Source organism: Doryrhamphus excisus, chromosome 9 (assembly GCF_030265055.1).
Source record: "Doryrhamphus excisus isolate RoL2022-K1 chromosome 9, RoL_Dexc_1.0, whole genome shotgun sequence".
NCBI classification, from domain to species: Eukaryota; Metazoa; Chordata; class Actinopteri; order Syngnathiformes; family Syngnathidae; genus Doryrhamphus; species Doryrhamphus excisus.
This window is the reverse complement of record NC_080474.1, coordinates 9,615,555-9,633,856: the sequence shown is the minus strand read 5'-3', so window position 1 is coordinate 9,633,856 and position 18,302 is coordinate 9,615,555. Positions and strand designations below refer to the sequence as shown.

The 18,302-nt window shown below is 40.1% G+C and overlaps 1 long non-coding RNA gene across 1 annotated transcript in view; it reads right to left on the bottom strand.

The window, feature by feature from the left end:
* Positions 1-721: 721 nt before the first annotated feature.
* LOC131136087 (uncharacterized) overlaps positions 722-18,302 on the bottom strand; it is a 30,266-nt gene continuing 12,685 nt past the window's right edge. Inside the window, exons 3-5 of the long non-coding RNA XR_009131686.1 lie at positions 12,194-12,476; positions 11,307-11,403; positions 722-884 (exon numbers count right to left, since the gene is read on the bottom strand). This is a non-coding gene — a long non-coding RNA (uncharacterized LOC131136087). The remainder of the gene's footprint in view (positions 885-11,306; positions 11,404-12,193; positions 12,477-18,302) is intronic.

Here is an 18,302-nt window from a genome sequence, read left to right as displayed (position 1 = left end):
AGGAGCAGGTAACAGCTCAGAGCTGGTCTGTCACGTCCACAAAGGAATAATCCAGCACCCTCCTGCCGCAGCTCAGTGCCTTAAGAAGGAGACCGGAAATGAGGACGATTGGCAACAGCCGCGCCCGTCAGGTAGCTCCGCCCAACTCAAGGGAGGTCCACATCTGCAGGTGCACAAAGAGAGCCGTAAAAGTCCAAATAACAACAAAACCCGGACGTACCCCCAAACAGAAACACAAGGTAAAACATGTCACTGTGCAGCGTGACAATTACACCCCTCTCAATATGTTGCAGTATGCACCTTGAAATCTTAAATGTGTTTCATAACGTACACGGTGCATATTGTTTTTCAAGACAGTAGTTGTTTGGGTGTTTATAGTCCAGGGTGTACCCCGTCTCGTGCCCAAAGTCAGCTGGGATAGGCTCCAGCATACCCCTGCTATCCTAGTGAGGATACGCGGCATAGAAAATGGATGGATAATTAAATAATAAAGTCTCAAGGATCCCTCACGCACATAACACAGTACACATATAGCGGGATAATTTTAAATATAGAAACTTCTGCTCAATTCAAGTCAATTTCAGATTTAAGCCCCGCCCATTTCTGGTTAAACCCTGCATATTACCAGTACGGATACAGATAATTTAGATGAGTGAAGAGATACAGATATTGGTATACTCCTGCATCCCTATTTTCCACACGACAGAGTGGAGGTGGCGGCTTCATGATCTGGAGTGCTTTTACCTTCAATGCAACAAGGGAGCTTCAGGTTGTGCATGGGAATCAAACAGCAGCTGGCAATGTGGAGATGTTGCAGGCGGCATCCCTCAAGATTGAAGGCCCAAGCTAGTGTGGAAATGACTGGCTTTTTCAACAGGACAAACCTGCAGAGGGAAATCATTTCACACTTTTGGACCATCCTGCGTGTTCCCCTGATATAACTCCAATTGTGAACATATGGGGATGGATGTGGGGATTTTATAAAAATTGGGTATCAGTTCCAGACAATGGATGCCCTCTATGAAGCCATCTTCATCACCTGGAAATTCACAATTGCCTCCTGGAAACACTGTCATCAAGCATGCCCAAACTAATTTTTGAGGTGACTAACAAGAATTTTACCACTCATGCACCACTCATGGTGCATCCACAATTGCTGAACGCTTCTATTTTAGGGGGGCATCAGGTGTTGTTGTTTTTAGCACTAGTCCTAAACTTTTGATCAGCTGATGATTAGCCTAATTCAGTTCAATGGTTGTTTGCAATACATTTCTAACTCAAAATGTTTTGGTCTCATTCCCCTTTCTTCTTTTTGCAATTTGAATCTCTGCTTAGAGCCTCTAACATCCATGTAAATACTTGCAATTTTTCAACGGGTGCTACATTTTTTATCAAGGGTGTGTCTGTAAACTTCCAGTTCCTTCAAAGTTTACATAAAACATCACATTTTTGATTTGCACCGTGGAAAGCCAACATTAGATACTGTTTATCTGGCTCAGAGAAGTATCAAGGGTGTTCTTCAGTGAAAGGAATTGACCATGACGTTCATAGGGGTGTGCTCCATGGCCTGCCTTTTACCGCCCACACTGGGAAACTGCTGAAATCACAATGAAAAAAATCTTGATTCAATTCTGTCATAAGACAGGAGCAGGAAGTGACTCTGTTGACGGGATGTTTACATTACTAACGGGTTGTTTCTCTGAGCATGTGAATTAAGTTGCAGAAGTCCTTCATGCGTGTGTTCATGACTCCTGCATGCATGTCCTTGTCTTTGTGCGTGAGAGAGAGGTAGGGATCTGGATTATATTCTCAGAAGACATTTTAGGATGTCAGAAAAGGAAATGCATTATATTCATTAAAAACTGGATGCTTACCCATAAATAGGAGTGTTCCTCCACCTTTCAAACACCCAACAGCTCTTAGAGCATGCATACCAATCGTTCCCATAAAAATCAAGTGGCCGGCTGCAACTCTGTATTGACACTTTCCACATTGTCCATGCTGTCAAGGAAGTGTGCTGGCCTTCACAATTGGAAAAGAGTGGGTTTAAAGGGCCAGTATGCTACAACTCCCATTAGATTGTCATATACGTATATTATGTCTAATTTACTCGTCTCATTGTCTCTTATTATATTGACTATATTGGGTAATAAATTAACGGAGGGGTGTTATTTCAGGTCACGGCCTGTCACAGCTCTAATAATGTTAAAAGCTATCTTTAGAAGGTTGTAAACAGCTTTTCCATGCTGTAACTACAAGAATAGTGGTTTTCTTAATAAGGAAACCGATTTAGCGGAAATTCACCATTGGGTGTGGTCAGTTATCGGTACACAATCTATCCACTACAACCTCTGCATAAATATACAGTATATTGTCACTACATAAATACAAAATATGACACCAGTGCAGTCCCCACCTGCCGTATTATATTATATACTATGTTGTTGTATACTGTATTGTATCTATGGTGATGTATCTTGTCTGCATGTGTTGAATCTTTACCAAATTGTGACCTTTAGAGACTAAAGCCGTGAATGTTGGGGGTTAATAGAGTAGTATCCTATATCCTGTGAGGTTTTCAATTTCTGACTTTGATGTCTGTTGCTGTTTGTGGTAGTAGAAGCATGTTCCTGATCCACAACACCGCACTGAATTTGGTTGAGGCTAGGTATTGTAATACATTGTGTTGGTACCAGAAAAGTTTGCCAGTTTTGAGCTCCGCAGTAGAACATGCATTCATAATACAGTTCAAGCTCTCGCCGTCAAGTTTGAAGTCCGGGGAGACAATGCTTGTCTCAAAGAGAAAGCTATTACAGCTGACAAAGTGCAATTTTTCTGGATCGAGAAAAGCAATTTCCTCTCATGTGAACAACTTCAAGGTCATCCCTAATTACTTTAATGGCTACCATTCTGTCAGTATCTGATTTGTGACATTTCTTAACACATCCAAAGCTGCCTTCATCAAGTAACATCATCTGACTACATCTCGCTTCATAGTAGAATATTAGATTGCAATTCATTAAATTATAGCTTCCAGGAATTGTTTAAAGACACTTGCAATATGGGCAATGCATGAGCATTATCATGCTGCAAAATGAGGTGATGCTACTGGATGAATGACACAGCAATGGGCCTCAGGCTCTTGTCACAGTATCTCTGTGCATTCAAACTGGAACCAGTACAGTAAAATGCAGCTGTGTTCTGGATGGAGTGCCCCATGGAGGCAGTAGGGTTATAGTATGGTCAGGCATGTATGTTATGGACAACAACAACAGGTGCATTTTATGGACAACATTTTGATGATAACAAACATTTTGGGGATGTTCTGAAATGCCGTGTAAGGTGTTTGAGGGTCATCGTGGTCACACCAGATACTGAATGGTGTTCGTACGTCAACAACCCCCATTTAATTACTCTGCCCATTTGGGAATGGACTTTTATTGTGGCTAACCAAAGGCACATCTGTGTAATAATCATGCCGTCTCATCAGCACAATGATGTGCCACACCTGTGAGGTAAATCGATCATATGAATCATGAATGATACATTTTCAGTAATACAGATTTAGATAGATTAGTGAACAATGTGTAGCTGGGCTCTCCGTCGATGATCCTGGGGGAATTAAGCAGTCTGGAGTCAGAGAACTTTCCCTTGCCAACACCTTCACAGTCACACCGCTATGTGGTTGACCACTTTGAATACAGAGAAGACCCACAGACCCACAAATCTTGACGCTACCATACTTAATGCAGTCCTCCAGAAAAGTTGGCCTCAACAAAAGCTACCATTTGTTCATTATTTTTATGGACAGAATTATAGGCACAACCAAGACATTGAGAATATCCGGTTTGAGGGCCAGAAGGTAAAGCTCTCATGTGTATTGAATGGGCTGTGGCATCCAAATTTATACTCCCCTGTGGTCATTGAGATCCAGAGGCCAGCTCCCGCTAGTGATGCCCAAGACTAGACTTAAGACCGGTCCTTTTTTGTAGGCGGCCCCAAGCTATGGAACACTGTCCCCACTCATGTAAAAATGTTTTGTTTTTATTTTTATCATTAGTTATTATTATCAGATATTGTATTAATTAAGTATTTGTACTTATTTATTATTTTACGAGTTTATGCTGCACTTTGGAAACTGTGTGCCCATGAAATCTAGAATGAATGCCTTTCAGACACCTCCCTGGTAAGGTGTTCTGGGCATACCTAACCAGGAGGATGCAAGAGTCGACCTTGGACATGCTGGAAGAATTATCTCTCACGGCTGGCCTGCGAATACCTGGGTACCCTCTAAGCGAAACTGCAGGAGGTTGCTGAAAACATGGAAGTTTGAGTTTCTCGACTCAGACTGCTGACCTGGACCTGAATAAGTGGATGGATGACTTGCATTTTTCCTGCGTGGGTAAAATGGCTCGTTTGATAGTTAAGGTTGCTGATTCCTGTACTAAAGTAACTTCTTGGTCAATACGCCACACCTGTTTCACACATGAGACTTTCTATTGTGGCTGCTTGGAGTTTGCATGGTTTAAATGCTCTGTGTCCTGCTGTGGTAGGGTTACAGCGTTTGTTATGAGTTGAGTCGTTTCAATTATTTTCGTGATATATAATCTGACATAATCTTATGTATACAGATAACGTTTCAAACTTTTAAAAATGATCAAGAAAATTTTTAAAAACTATTTTGGAACAGACACAGCCTAAGTCACATGTGGATATTAGGATTGGTACAGAAGAACGGTATTTATAGTCCCTTTGTTGTTGGAAACAAATTTGTAAGGTTTTTTTTTTCCCTCTAGGCAAAAAAAAAAACACTTAAAATAGTGCAGACAATTTTGACATGCCACAAAGTGAAAAAACGGAACAAGAGAAGACATGTCTACTCCTTATGGACAGAATCCAAAGAAAACACAGTTACTGTTGACATGCAGATCCCTACTGTCTGCACTTAAGTGCAAATGTGACAAATACCCCATCCATCTCTTTCCATAGGTCATTAAGCTAAGTTTGTTGCTTGGTTTGTTTAATTGTGTCTCAGATCCATCTGAGTACTTTTGCGTGTTCAACCCTGTTTAAAGAGTGCTATTATTATGCCATTTGTATTGAGTTATCAATCTGCACCTATTCCCGCTGTAGTTCCTTGGCTTTCCAAAATGGTCTGTTTTGATGCAGTCCTCCAGAAAAGTTCATTCCACCCACAGCCTGCACGCCCACTCCGCTGGGATTGGTCACACTCTGTGCTAACACGGTGAACTCTTCACAGCCCAGCAGAGTTGCGGAGATCATGTCTACAGCTTGTATTCAGGAACGTCCATATAAAGTGACGTCACAGGGACCAGTGTTGGAAAAAAACTCTCTGAAACACAGCGTTCAGAGCCATTGAAAACTTCTTTCAGGGTTCACTTCCAAAGATGAAAGGTTGGCATAGTTTTACAAGATAATACAACATTCTAAGAACATTTAGAGGTCAGATAAGTAGAAAGTGCATAATAGGTCCCCTTTAAATTAGATCAGAGAAGGTCATAACAAGTTTATGACCACGTGTTTTGCACGGTGGTCTCAGCCGCTGGCCAGATCTGAGATTTGAGGGGTTTTGCACCACGCATGCCCATGCAGCAACCCACCACTTCATATTGCCTCCAGCATTTCAGTGTGGTGACAAAGTTGACAAAGTTGATAAGTCAATGAAGTGGAATGACATTGCAAGATGTTAACATGCATTAGCTGTTACTCGAGACATGTAGGGGCATGAGATTATAATCTCTCTACCCCCCCCCAAGACTCCAATGTGAGTTTCATAATAATGATCCAGAACAAGCAGGAGAAATATGACAACTATGTCGGTATGCAGACAGTTCACAGCGAGCGTAACAAATTTTCTCCATCATAGGGGCATTACAGATTGATGAGGCTCCAGTGTCTGCTTCTGCCATGCAATTTACTCTGTCAAGGTTACCTCTGAAATAGGTTCTGTCAAGTCTTTCTTCAGAAGAAACTTGGCTGTTGAGATGTGCTTCATTTGCCTCAAGTGGAATTCAAAACAAAACTTGCAGCACAAGAAGAGGGTGATGGACAAAACTTTAGTCCTTCTGGCGCCACCCATCACCTTGCTTTACCTAAAAAGAACTCTAACTGGTACTAGTTGTTTGACCTGTATACTTATTATATTGAAAATAAATTGTAGAAAAAGATGTATGATGTGGAAAAAAACTGAAAAATAAAATCACACTTTGACATCTCTGTCAAAGTAAAGGACGTGGGTGGGGACACATTTGACTGGTTGGACAGGTGACATGCGCGTTTGAGCACTGCTTAGGGACAAATTCTATTGGTGAAAATAGAAGTAAAATAATAATTATTGTCCAAAATGCGTGGAGGTTGAACAAAGTTGGAACGACACACATAATTTGTGGTGATTAGGGTGAATTGGTGCAATTGCCACATTGTGTAATCCTGGAGGGTCTGACACTTGACTTGGTTGAGAACCACGCGAGTCAAAGCCAACCATCATTCATTCTATTTTCCCTTTGGAGAAGAATGTCACAAATTAAGCAATGTAAAGACAGACAAAGAGAGATGTCGGCGATTACTGTCTGTACTATGATAGAACATCGAGATAGTGTAAAATATTTTGACTACACACCTGGGACTTGGAGTTTGTGGAGTTAAGAGATACATGCTTTCAGTTGAATAGTTTTGCACAACTGGTGCTGTAATTGCACTGTGATTGGCTGGCGACCAGTCCAGTGTGTATCCCGCCTCTCGCCCAAAGTCTGCTGGGACTCCAGAAAATGTTGGCCAAGGAAGACTTTGGCTTAAAATTGTATAAAGCCAGCAGGAAAAATAATAACATATCAAATCAAACCAGTAACAGCATTCATGATCAATATATTTGACATTTTAAAGGGGAACTGCACAGGGGAATTTTGCCCATCATTCACAATACTTTTGTGAAACATGATCACATATTTCTTTCCCTTGCAGTATAACACGGGGAAAATTAGTAATTTTGTCATTGTCATTGGCTGTCATTGGCATACACTTATTTTGACTATGAATACCTCTAAAAAAAAACTCTAACCATGTTGCATCGTTTGATATCCATGCTGTGATCATACATTAATCAGAGGAGATTAAAAAAAAACCCAGCTGACATCATGACAAGGAAGCTCCTCACAATGCATGGAATGTTTCACCCCAGGTCCAGCATCCTGAGTTGTACACTAAGCGGAAGGACAGAGGTCAAAGACTTGTGAACAACAGAGCCACAATTCAGGGTAACATTCAGGTTGATAACCTAGTGAGGAACCGGACATTGTGGATAGTTTATAAACAGCCCAAAAAGGCAATTGCGATGGGTGCAGTGATCCCAATCAACATCAAAAGGATGGAACACTCGAACAAAAACACTAAGAGTTAGGGGAACAGCTACCAAATATGTGGAAAGACAACAGTGATGCCTGTGGTAATCAAATCACTCGAGGCTGCGACCCCCTAAAATGGGTTTTTTGCTTCAGCCGATTGCAGGAGCAATCTCTCGAGATATATGTGTAGAACCCTCAGGCCATAAGGCTTCTGTTAGAGGACCCGAGTTTAAAGGAGGAAAAGTATGCAAGACTGTCAATGATGGAGGGGTTTGCATGTTCTCCGTGTGAGGTTTTCAAGGTATTCCTCCTACATACCAAAAACTTGCATTTTTGCTAACTGGAGAATAAATATTGCAGATGGGTATGAAAATGAATGGTTGTTTTTTGTTGTCTATATGTGCCCTATGTCTGTACAGGATGTACCCTGCCTCTCAGTCGGAAATGGGCTAAGTTCAACTGTGACCCGAAAAGGATTAGCAGGAGACAATAAATTAATTAACAATTGAATGAATGGTACACACATTAGATTAACATATACATTACTTTTATACACTGAATACTTATACTTATACTCAGTAAATGTATAAGCATGTCTTGGCTTGACATTAAACTGCATTGAAAAATGCAATTTTTTGTACACCTTTGAAGAAAATAACACAAACTTCTTTAATGTGACAACTATAATCTGCTTTCCCCAATTGGAATCCCACACAACCATGTTCTGTATTTGCCCAATTTAGGCCCCTGTGGTATGTTTTGGATTCCACTGGCATGACACAATTCAGTTTTCAAAAGAGTATCTACTTTAGGAGTCATTACATTTCCCTTGTCATTATCATCATTATAATCTGCTAATGATCAGGTCGTGTGAGTGTCTTCTCTCACACATGCAGACACACCTACAAAGACATATTCTATACCGTAGGACAATCTGTGGAAACATGCCCCAGACTATCTTGACCTCATCAACAGAGGTTTGGCTCTCTTCTGTTGAGGCTTGTATCACACAAAGTCCCAAAGAAAGATGGTTCAAACATGACCTCATCAATCTGAACAAAGAAACAGTGGGGGTGGAAGAGAGTGAGATACTGGGAGGAGCACAGTTGCTTTGAGAGAGCCTGAGCTAAAGCTGAGCCACTACTAATGTTTTAGGGATTAGCGTCTGGGAAATCTACACTCTTGAACAAAATCTTAAAACCGGAAGAAATTACATGTATTTGCATTTTGTGAGGGTGGAATGTAAGTAGGGCATCACTATGCAAAAAGAAAAATATGCTCAAGAGACCAAAAATGATTTTATAAACATGCTACAACCATGTAATAACAGATACATTCATGATAATGATAGTGTATACTATTTTACCGTAACTTCCCTCCTCGGGACATAGCAACATAGAAACACCTTCACCAAGCGTTAATTTTTCCAAACTCCAAAACAAAAACACATCCAGAGTGGAAAAATCTAAAAACGGCAGCTCGTCGTTTCTGTATAGATGAGCAATCGTCAGCGACCCGTCACCATCATGTGACCAGACTTTGACAACAGTCCAAAATATTCAATATTTTAATATCCCGAGTCACTCCCAAAATGGTGCACCTGTAATTCCACTTTGTCATAAATCTGGACGAGCGGTGGAAAGTGGTGAGCCTATCCCAGCTGTTTTCGGGGGAGAGGCAGGGTACACCCTGTACGGGTCGCCAGCCAATCACAGGGCACATATAGACAACCATTCACACTCACATTCATACCTATGGACAATTTGGAGTCGCCAATTAACCTAGCATGTGTTTGGAATGTGCATGTTTTTGGAATTTTGGAATGTAGGAGGAAACCGGAGTACCTGGAGAAAACTCACGCATGCACAGGGAGAACATGCAAACTGTCAGTTGTCTTTGGGCGAGAGTACACCCTGGACTGGTCGCCAGCCAATCACAGGGCACATACAGGGCTAAGTAAATTAAGTGGTTAATTTAAACAAGCACTTGTGAGTCCTGATTCTATGGCTTGCATATCTCTGATGTACAGTATGTTATTGATTTTGTTAAGATGGACGATACTGGCCAGTATCATCTTATATAGTAGATCTGTGATACAATGATCACTCTACAAGCAAGTAAACATTCTATTTTTGAGCCCCCTCCTTTATGTTTACTTTCATTATATGATCAGTTGATATTTAATATTAAAAGGTCAGCTACTTTTAGGCCCTGGACACTAAGAAGTAGATGGTGTAATACCAGCCCTAATACTATTTCAGCGCACTTGAGCTTGCTTACACGGATGCACTTAAAGACACTGGAAGGAATTAGAAAGTGACACCAAAGAAAACATTCCATGACAGGGACCTGCTCATACTCAGGCTGATATCCATTGCATTTCCAACATGTCTGACGGGGCCATGCGATCATATTAGTGTTACACTGACATGGGAAGGGAACCTGAGACAAGAAATGTCTGTGGAACTATAACCCGTGATAGTAAACATTTATCGTAAGCACACTATTGCCAAAGTACCTCCAGTACTTTATGGTTATTTTGGGTGCAAGTTTTTAGCAATATAGTGAAATTGTATTTCAGAGGGATTCACGTGTGACTGCATTTAGTCTTTGTGTTGTTGTTTTTTTTAGTGTGTGTGCATGGATGAGGCATGCTTGCCAAGAGATGTACTCAAATTCTAAAATGTTACAACTTGGGAAAACCCTTTGACCCCATTCACACCTAAAAATAATTCAGTTGTGTGTTTTCTTTTCCTTCACTGATCACTTAATGCCACTGAGCTGAGCAGCCTTATTATGGGAGCACCCTGATTTTGACAGAAAAATCCTGTACGTGATCAGTACATGCTTTCTATTTGGATGTTCCATTCCCACCCAGGTCTCCATAGAGACTGAGCTGACAAATAAAAATCACTTAGCGGCTGTGTTTGCACAGAGGCGGGTTGCCTTTGGCTCTGTGTCAGTCTCTCCATCACATTATAAAAGGCGTATCTGATTTATTCTTCTTTATGAAAAAAAGTTAAGTGCCTGGGAATCACCCGAGATTCATTACCTATGTTTCAGGCCCACGTGATTAGAAAGAGCAGGAACAGGAACATCTCTCAATATTGAAAAACAGTTACCAATATTTGCGTATGAAAATGCTTGGAAGGTCAACTTTTTGCATCCACATTTGAGCTGTGGTTCTTCAGTTCAAATATTTACATGAACTATTTCCTCTGAAGAACACGCCTCTCGTTCAACGTCAGCTTAGGCTCCAGCATACCCTTAACCCTAGTGAGGATAAGCGGAGTCTTATGCTATATTGTTAATCAAGCACCAGAATATATTTCATACATACGTACAGGATTTTGTTGCTGGTTTGCAGTATATTTTTGTATTTTTAAATTGAAAATATTCAAGTCGAACCAGCTTGTACAAATGTTCCGATAACATGCTGTGTCATTGTGGGTTAAAAGCTGCAGCTGTGTTGCAGTTCCTGCTGATGCCAATTAGTTCTGCTGTGTCATTGTTACCAGATGATGGCCACAATGCTTCTGTTTTGTCCTTTTGGCCTCAAATTAAAATGCCTCCTCCTGGAGTCCAATACTTGGCCCAAATGGATCCATTCTGGTACAGAACCCCCGGCCGGGTGTGTCAGTTCTGTGTTGAGTACCCATTTAAGGGCAGAGAGGGTGAGGACATGGCCACAACCATTGGGAACACCTGCAGTTCTGGGATGAGCCAATACAGATCAGCGCCAGGGGCCATTTGAGGGCATTTTAAAGGAGTTGGGTTTTTTTTCTTTTCTTTTTATAAAAAGGACTGGCACAATATCAAATTGCAACAAAAGTAAGAATACAAGGGGACAACCCCACTGTAGAGAATTGGTCCCCTTTTTGGGTTGATAACCAATTATAACAGTTGAGGGTTGTCCCAGGTCAAGCAATAATAAAATGAACAAACCTTTAACACTTGTGGCCAGCAGACACAAACACTCGCCCTTGGGGGTTCAGGAACTGCTTTTAACTCAGTAGACCATGAAATCATATTCCAGACTGAGCTGAAAAAAGAGCACAGACAGATATCTTTGGGCATGTTTGAGAGCCAGTGAAAATGGCTCTTTGCATTCTTAATAACTTTAATAATGCACAAATGCAAACACTACTTGTGGCAAACAGGAACACAAGCATGGCATCTGATGAATGAGGTCTGACTGAAATAACGTGTAGAAAAGGCTCCTCATTTTTTCCCAGTATAAATGCAGTCAAATAACCCTATCATAACCAGAATATTAGCTATAACCCGGTTGTGCACGGCCATGTAAACACCAATAACCCTTTTGAAAAACCTGAATAGGCTCATATTCTGTTTTTAAAAAACCTGAATATTACCCCTGGGTTTCTAACCTGAATATCGGGTCATGTATACGTCTATCGGGATATCCCTATTGAAAGGAATATTGATTCGTGTTCTGCCCATGTTCCATTTTAAAGGAATCTTTGGTCTTTGACAGGAGGTATTGAATCAGAAAAGTTCAAACCTTAATTAGCTGCCCATTTCGTTCTTGTTTCCTCATCAGTGCAGATTAGTGTTCTATCACATTGATTTGGAGTGGTCTCCCTACCACTCTCTAGTGGCATATGGCACTGCATCACTCCACCAGAAAAATAGTTCTTCGTGTTAGCTGCTACAATAACAATGTTGTAGTTGCTTGGTTTATATACGTACATATGTTCAGTTATGTGAATAAAACATTGTTGGTGTCATGGTGATTGTGGGGAATATTAATGAATCCTGGTACAAAGGGTTTTAATGAAGATGCAAAACAAGGGAAAAAAACAGGAACTTACGGCGACGGTGCATAAACAGGGGAGGCACCATGGAAAAGCAGAAGACAAAAAAAACAACAGAGGATGTACGACAGTGGGAGCTGGACAACCTACTGGGCTGCAAAACGGTAGGGCGAAGAAGACTAACTGAAGAGGCTAACAGCAGGAAATAAACGTGAAGCTAGCGGGGCAGCGAAAGGGAATAATCCTCCGCTGGCTGGCTGCAGTTGAGGGGGTAATGAAGAGCGCTAACGAGGAACAGCTGCAGGCGTCCAGTGTCTCCATCCAGCTCAGATCTCTGCATCTGAAAGGTCAACATAAGGGGTATAAGAATAAACAAAGCACAACAGCATTGAATAATGAATACAAACAAATAGGGACAGACCTGTGTCACCGTGGAGTGTGACAGTTCATGCTTTGTTGATTTTTTGTTTTGTTTAGTTTAGTTTTTCAGGGCTTGATAGTGGAAATATGTGTGTCCCGTTACAAGCTTTGTTAGCTCCTACATGCTGGCTGTTTTTTTCAGCTGTGTTTTGAATGTGCAAAATAGAGTAAGACATGTGGTCATGTTTCACATAAGGGTTGTGGATGATCGGCAAAATTCCAAACAAAGAGCAGTTTTCCTTTAATACTTAGATTGTCACAGACTTGAAATATGATGTGACTTGAGAAGCTTTTAGCTATTTTTTTTTCTGGGGTGTTTGACTTTAGACGTTCCACTATTCCATGTCATTTTATATTCGGATAACAACTTTGAAGGACTATTTCAGGATTCACCTCCCACCATCTGGATAAGTGATAGGGAGCGGAATCAAAACATTCATAAATTCTACAACAGAAAATAAATATATATTTTTATGGGTGAACCTATTTCCTGTTAACAACTCTAGTCAGTGTCCCCAGCCACAGAACACATATTCAGCCAATAGGAATACCTAAGTGCATAAACATACTGTCATTGGCTGCCTTACGTTTGGGACTACCAAGTCAAAGCATATAGAATCCCAGAAATGCTATAATGAAAGACAGAACAGTAAAATATAGTGCTGATTAAATGGAAAACATCTTCACTTCGGTGAACATTTTGACTGACTCATCGTGTCTACTGGATTCCTTATCTCCTAAAAGTCTGTTGGAATCAAGTGAATTGCTTCAACTTTGGCAGTGAGATAGTGTTTCTTTTAATTAACATGGAATTCTGGTGATCAATGTGTATGTCACCATACTTTACTGGGAACATCCTTCCAACTACACCCATCATAAAAATTCCAGGTTGATGAAAAAAAAAATGAAAACAGTCACTCAAACGGACTGTTCAAGTCCATGCCAATGAAAGCATAACCTACATGTTTTTGGAATGTGCGTTTTTGGCCTGCGTGCTAACCACTCATCCGCCGTGCAGCCGTAATATATATATATAATTAATTGAATATTTAATTAATTCACTCGTTTTTTTTATAAAAATGAACATTTTTAAATAAATATATATTTTTTTAAATTTAATTATTTGGGTATTTAATTATTTGACTGACCTGCGCGTAAATTCATTGTTTTGTTCCAACCACTCATCAAAGTCAGACCGTTTTAGGGCACCCACAACACTGTTTCCGTCTGGATTAGAGGCTGAAATACTTTACCAAAAATGTTTCAGTAAGGATAACCCCAGGAAATCGATGGATCCAGCTCGCAGTCATGTGGACATTTTCTCTTGAGCTCAACAAACGCAGAAAAAGATGAAAGATTGTCACTTAGCAGCCCTAGTCTACAAGGCCAATATCAGAGTGCTTCGACTGCCAAAAGTCACTTTTGGAATTACCATTTACGCTCACAAATTCCATCCAGCAACTTTGTATGCAATACTTCGGCTGTGTCATCATTGGCTCTGCATACTAGATCCCCCGATGGCCAAACAATCAGATTGTAGAAGGATTAATATAAACTGCATCCAAGTCAAACATAATAATACAAACTGGGAATGTGTCACTGTGAAGATTTTTCCAATACGTCAGCATGATTTTTCTCTGGGGAAAGCAGAGTTAAAATATGATAGCAGAATCATTTTGTATTATTTCACATCTGACTTGTACCAAAGTTTCCCATATCCTTGTTCAACAGTATGAGCAGATGTCATTAGCAGAGCGTAGCATTGGTGATGACGTGTGACCAGAGCCTGATGTGGTACATTACAAGTTGCTGAATATACAGTAATTAGGTATAGTAATCCGAGGCTGTCATCATCATCGTCATGATCATCACCATCATCCAAACCTTCAGTAAGACATCACTCGCTGGTGTTTTCATTAAAATGACATTTAGATGAAAAGTGATAGTATGACGTTATCGCCATTATGTCACTGAGACATAATGGTCATACAGAGTCATACAGAGGGTAGTTTAAGAATGTTTTATTTTGAAATTGGACTCTATGTCTGTCTGTAATGTAAAAACACAGCATATCTTACAATATTTTGATTTTGAAGAATGAATGTGTACTTCTAGACTGATGCTTTGCACTGTCCATTGTGCATGAACACAACTGTTCCCAATATCCAGCATTTGATTATCTGTCTGTTCTTGTCCAGTGTTCAATTTTATAGGATCATTTGTTCTTGTTAGCGTGTCTGAAGGTGTGCCGCCGTAAGCTAAATATAGAACTATGTGGTTATTGGTTGGCAGGAGAGGCTATTATGAGAAAAGTCTTTCACAGCTCTGCCAAGAGTGAATGCCTCTGGCATGTGACAGTGAGCTGGTGAGCTAATGGACCTAGGCCAAAGAGGTTTTGTGATGTTATGTTATGTTAGATTTTCCATCTACAGTATCTGTGGGCAATATCATACAACGTTTTGCATGCAATGTTTAACTGGGGTGTGATGGAATTAAAAGGCGTTCATTGTGCATGAACACAACTGTTCCCAATATCCAGCATTTGATTATCTGTCTGTTCTTGTCCAATGTTCAATTTTATAGGATCATTTGTTCTTGTTAGCGTGTCTGAAGGTGTGCCGCCGTAAGCTAAATATAGAACTATGTGGTTATTGGTTGGCAGGAGAGGCTATTATGAGAAAAGTCTTTCACAGCTCTGCCAAGAGTGAATGCCTCTGGCATGTGACAGTGAGCTGGTGAGCTAATGGACCTAGGCCAAAGAGGTTTTGTGATGTTATGTTATGTTAGATTTTCCATCTACAGTATCTGTGGGTAATATCATATAACGTTTTGCATGCAATGTTTAACTGGGGTGTGATGGAATTAAAAAGCGTTGGTGGTGCATCACAAAGCTGACTTTCACGTTGTTGGAGCAACCACTGATCCTGGGGTTTTATTTATAAAATTGTCCACATAATTCCTAATAAAAGTGTGCGTCCTCACAAATTCGAAAATAGCATAAGCATAAAAAAATTCAGATACATGAAGTGAGGGTAGTAACAATATGATTATTGTTATTATAGGCCAGTGTAAGCGTAAGACGGCAGGCGCAACATGAGAGTGACTGCCCCTCTCATGACATACGCCACCTCTGTCTCTGTATTGAGGTTCCAAACCAAACACAAACCAGTGTTTGATATTGACCACGATGTTTTTATTGAGGTTTGTTTTATTATGTGATTTCCCAGTATTGTTTGTAATGAACAAAATACCATTGACAATCTTTTATGTATACCTTTTAATACCAATTGAGTAATGTATTTCCACAATTGTTCAATAAAAACAAATCAGTTAATTGTTAACATCTAAATGAGGGATGTCTTAGAATAATCAACAATTGGATTCGGACTAGTTTGATTTGACTATCAACCGCACAGTCGAATTGTGTGAAAATGTAATTAGAACCAAGATTGTACCATTCTGACTACAAGAGGTTGCCCAGGGCTGCTGAGCATATATTTTTATATAAACGAGTTTTGTTTTTGTTTTACATAGCCTATTTTCTATGGCTGTCAAACAAATCAGTTTTTAAATTAATTAATCATGAATCATGAATCACCATGAGCAACTATATCTGAAATGTCCTCATTTTTATTGTATTTAATTAACAGAAAAACATTACCTCAATTAAGGTAAATTCACTTGTTTTCAATGTATTTTCCAGACTACTTAAATGTAGCAAAATGGACATCCGAGAGTTATGAAGGGAGTGGTTAGAATATCCACTTCATGTTTCTTCTTTTATTTTCATAAACAAATATGCATAATGAAGCCATTTTTGTGATGTTTGGAGTGTACCTGAACACATCTCACATCCTTGTACTGAGTACAAGGAAGAATGAGGAAGGCTACAAAAAAAACGTTTTTTTCACTATTATAGTATTATGAAAAGGTTAAAGATGACCCCAAGAAACTTAAGTGCAACTTGTATCAGCAGCTTCTTACACATCACCCGTTAATCAGACTGTTAACTGTTTTGTATTGCTGTTTTTCAAGCCATTTTGTTCCCATTTAATGCAGACTTTGTGAATGTGTGACATGCCAACTTGCCGAAAGTGACCATGTTGAAATTGACAATCAGTCAACTATGGGCGATGGACAACATCAGATCAATAACTTTAGTCAAAGACAGCCCTATTCTAAACAAAATCTAGACATAGCGTCTTGTGATCTTCTCAGCCTTCTCAAATGAAGGCTTCCTAAAGACCAAAACATTGATTATGATGATAATTTAATGTGCTGTGTGACTTAAACGTCTCTAAAAGGGAAATGGAATAGTTGTGGGGCGATATACAAACACACACTGTTAATGTTATTCACTTTGGTATGCCCTTGATGCTTGACAGAGATAGGTAACCGACATGCTAGTTGTTGTGAAAAATTTCCATATCAATAGCTGGTATTTGCTTGACCATTTCTTTTGACTTTCTAGACGTCATTCTTTGTAGCTCCTGCTTTTGTGAGGCTGAGCAAACATCCAGGTTGATGGACAGCTGTCTTACAAATATAGAACCACTCATATGACTAAAAATAGACATAGGCTGTGTGGGATTAAGCCCATCACCATGACAGCAACTGTGTTTGCCAACTTACTTTTGAATGGATTTCAAGTCTAGTTGAGCTTTGTAAGTCAATACACAATGGAATTGAGGAACGGTTGGCCGCCTGTCATGCAACGATTGGATGAATTTCTCACACAGTAAAACTAAAAAGTTATTTGTGAATTTTACAATCTCTGAGCTTGTTGCCCTCACCATGAAGAGAGCACACATACATACGAAGCCTGGTGGGCTTTTGAATGACACTGATTGCTATTGGCGTCACACCATGCTGCTTGGAAACACAAATAGCAGAAAACTAGCAAGGCGGAATAGGAAACAACCAAAAGAAAAATATGGTGACAATCCAGACCATGACTTTGGTTGCATTTTTCCAACATTGTTGCTTTTCTGATTTTCACTTCATGACATATCCTGACTTTTACCACTGATATGGGTGTGTGTTAGCAGGATTGCCAAACAACAACAAAAAACATACAATTGGGAAGTGTGTCATTAAGCAGATGGAAGAGACCTTTTGGGCTTGGCTGGACTAGACTTGTTCAACAACAGACAACTATCAGCACCTTTAAAAAGGCATACTATAAGTGGTTGCTTAAACAGAAACTTGGGTGTGGGGCATATTCAGCAAGATCTTAGAGAATTACTGCAGTTACAAACAGGTGAGGACAAATGGTCTGACGAACGATACCACTGAACATAAAAATACTTTTCTTGATTGCCACATAGTTTAGTGGTATCTCGATTTTCATAGACCTTGGTTTTTGTAGGATTTGTTTTTCAACTAAATCTATTGCCAAATATGTCACTGGGTTTTTGTATCATATGGTTAAACAAGGCATCAAAGAAACTAGTCCGTTTGCCCACGTATCCTCCCACAGAATCAAATCCCAAAACAAAGCATTCATGCGTTAGTGACTCAGTATCTGTGAGGAATGGAACATTTCTGGTCAGGTCACGGGGGACAGCAGTCTAAGCCGGAAAGCACAGACTTCCCTCCCTTCCCCGGCTACTTCGTCCAACTCCTTCCGCTGGTTCCCCAGGTGTTCCCAGGCCAGTTGAAAGAAATAGTTTCTCCAACGTGCACTTGGTCTTCCTGGAGGCCTACTGCCTCCTGGACACCTCCCTCCGAGCCAGCTCATCTGGCT